This window comes from Mustela putorius, unplaced genomic scaffold, assembly GCF_011764305.1.
Source record: "Mustela putorius furo isolate JIRA1106 unplaced genomic scaffold, ASM1176430v1.1 tig00000174_pilon_pilon_pilon, whole genome shotgun sequence".
NCBI lineage: Eukaryota > Metazoa > Chordata > Mammalia > Carnivora > Mustelidae > Mustela > Mustela putorius.
Window position 1 is genome coordinate 16770784 of NW_025421304.1, and position 3377 is coordinate 16774160.

Here is a 3377-nt window from a genome sequence, read left to right on the forward strand (position 1 = left end):
TGGAGGTCCCTACTGGTCCAACTTATTCACTTACACAGGGATTCAGGATCATTATTGGCTCTTTCTCTGATCTCTAAATTCACCCTTTCCCTTCCAAACTTCACTGTCCTGGTTTCTCCCACAGTAAGACAATGAATTCCCATAGTGAATTCTTTCTCCCATACTGCTGCCTCCTTTTTGCCACAGCTGAAGTGGCACCTGCTCAGAGAGGCCTTTCCTGAATTCACCAGCCAGGCCCATGTTCTGATCCCATAAACCATCAGATTCTGAATCATTGTTAACCAACTTTGCCTCCTTCTTCTGTCCCATCTACTGCACAGTGTTCTGCAATTGTGCTACTATGGATGAGTTTAAAATCAGGCCTGCAAAATGGGCACATTCATGCCTACTTTTTTGATGGGGAAATGAACGCACAAAGAAGTGAAGTGATTCACCCATGATCTCATGGAGCAAGTGATGAAACAGACGGTAGGAGGGGAGATCAGAGCCCAGTTCTGCCTGATCTCTGGCCCATTCACTTCATCATCTATAATGCCTCCCCGTACCTGAGGCTGGCTTTGGGAGAGTTTCTCAACATCTCAGTCTCAATGTCTTCATCACAGGTGCCCACGGATTGGGAGCCCTGAGAGTACTTAGTGAATTCTCAGTACTATGACTTGTCCCTCTACCCCCAGCAGATCCCAAAAGCCATCTCCCCTGGGATGGATCCTCAGAGTGGAATCGAAGATACTCGGGGCGATTTTGAGCAGAAGATCCATGTGTCCTCTCCAAGATTGTGGCAGATTTCATCCTGGATCCCAGGCACTGCCCTGCTGGAGTCTCTTTTTGCCCCATCCCTCTCTCAGCTCACAGTCTCAGGTGGGCTGGTGGCCCATCGCCCAACCCCACATGAAACAAATAACAAAAAGCCCCAGGCTACAGACCAAGCCAGCAACTGGGCAGTGTTAATCACAGAGATACACAGAAGCCTGGGAGGCACCTGGCCTCCCCTCTTTCGGGCCTTCACTAGCTTCCAGGCCACTATCCGCTGTGTTCCCTTGCAGTAGGGCTGGGCTGTGCCAGGTCTTCAAGGAGCGTCGCTTGGAGCTCTTCTGAGGTTTATGCAACTTGAAAGTCACACAGTGACTTCTCCTTACTTCTTCACTGGGCTCATACCTTTGCCCAAAGGTACAGGTGCACTTGTGAATTATCTCCTTTTAAGATTTAGAAAAATCACTACTTTTTCATCAGTTTATACATCCCAGACATGTTTTCCCATCTGCTGTTCAACCATCAAAAGTTATTAGGTGGGTTGAACATAAAGCAGATCCACTGGAGAGCTCTGGAAATAACCATACCTAGCACATTCTGAGCTCTTCTTCATTGCCTAGCAGTGTGCCCAGTACTTCCTGTGAGTTAAATGCACAGACACCTTTCAAAAATCCTGGGAGGTAGCGACTGTTATTATTCCTTCTCCAGAAAAGGAACTGAGGCTCAGAGATATTTAAAATATGCCTGCTTGTTGCCCCTCAACATCCAAGGAGCAAAGCCAAGATCTGAATCCTGGGGGACACCTCCAGTCAGTTGCTAAACTGCACCCAGCCACAGAGGAGGGCCCAGGGAGGCGGAGAGGCTTGTCCTGCTCCTCTGTGCATATGCTTCTCAGATTTTAATTAGCAATAATCGCGCCTCGGATAAACCTCATTGGCTACGATACTGCCACTGCGCAAAGCTTACTTCTCAGATTTTAATGCACCCGTGAATCACCTGGGGTTCTAGTTAAAAGATATTAAAATGAAGATTTTGATGCTGCAGGTCTGGGGAGAGGCCCAAGATTCTGCATCTCTAACAAGCTCCTAAGTGATGCTAACGCTGCTGATCCAAGAACCACACTTTGAAGGATGAGGCTCCATACCACACTGCACCTGGGCAGTACCTGCCCCTTTCTGTCATGCGGGATCCCCCTGGGTAGCTAAGTTCTTGCATTGAGCACAGACTGCTCCTGCTGTTGGAAGGAACAGAAAACCCACTTCAAACATTGGTTTAAGACAAAGGAGGAGTCTTGTAGATGAGAAGGCCTGGGTTCAGGCAATGCTGTATCTAGGTGCTCTGCTGATGTATCAGGACCTGATACTGTTCAGCTCTGCTCTTCACAGTGGGCTTCATTCCCGGCTCCACATATTGATACAAATGCTGCCAGAGGAATGAAGACACAGTGGGATGGTCTTGACAAGCTGAAGCTCTCTCCCTTATGGGAGCCTCCGAGTGTCTCATCACCCCACACCTGACCTGGTGTCCTTAAAGTCTGAGCTGGCTAGAGATGCCAATGCCACCAAGCCGATTTGCTAAGGGGCACATAAAGGTCAACTGGCCATACTCTGGTATGTAGCACCTTCTCAAATTCTCTGGGTTATTCTGGTCTTCCTCAACTGTGGCAGGGTGAATTGTGGGTCCTGACTCTTCATTCTCCTAAGTGTTAAACATTCACGTCTTTGCCATAGCTGCTGGTGGGTGGAGTGAATTCCCCCACCTCATGATTTGGGGGCTGGCCATGTGAGCTGCTTTGGTCGACAGACATTTAAAAGTGTGAGTGAGCAGCAAGAGGCTGCTTGCCCAGTGTGGTTTCCTGTCTTGTGCCATGGTGCCCATGGAGCGAAGCACATATCCTGAGCATATACTCAAGGGCTGGTGGCCCACGGAGGATGAGAGACATGTGAAATAATTTTGTACTAAGTCTGCGGCCAAGAGCCTGGGGCCCAGCCTAGCCCAGCTACGCAGCAGCTCACCTGAGAGACTGAGAAAGAGAATGAGTGATTGCTGTCCTAAGGCCCCAAGACTGAGCTGTTCTGTCACATGGCATCACTGTGGCAGGAGCTTATATGCCAGCTTAATAATTCAGACTCAAGAACTGGACAATAACTTCTCTTTTTGAGCTCCCCATATAGTACCTAGTATACACTCAGGTATTGGAAACAATAGGACTCTGCCAGCCTAATTTCTCAATATGACAGATAGGGAAACTGAGGCTCAGAGAACTGGGGATTTGTTTACGATCACACTGAGTGCATGGCTCAGCAGGCAGAGCTAGAACTGCCTGCTGACTTCTGAGTCTGGCTTTTCCCCGTCTCCTCTTATTTCTTTGTTTAGAGCCTGAAGACGACATTCCCCTGACCTGCACCATCTTGACAAGCATGGCCTCGAGATGCAGAGGTCCTACTTGACTTTGACCTTGCATCTCGGGATGACCTTTGAAGGCCCCTGTACTCAAGGCTCCATAGGGATTTCTGAGGTCTGCTTTCCAGGCACAGCCTGCAGGACCACAGACATAGGCTATGTTCACTGTGTGGGCACAGAGACGTCAGTGATACAGGCTGGTCCATGTGTCCATGAGGTCTCAG

The 3377-nt window shown here is 49.0% G+C and overlaps 1 pseudogene; it reads right to left on the reverse strand.

Moving 5' to 3' along the window:
- Positions 1-1561: 1561 nt before the first annotated feature.
- Positions 1562-1713, reverse strand: LOC123391065 (annotated as a pseudogene).
- Between the last annotated feature and the right edge of the window lie 1664 nt (positions 1714-3377).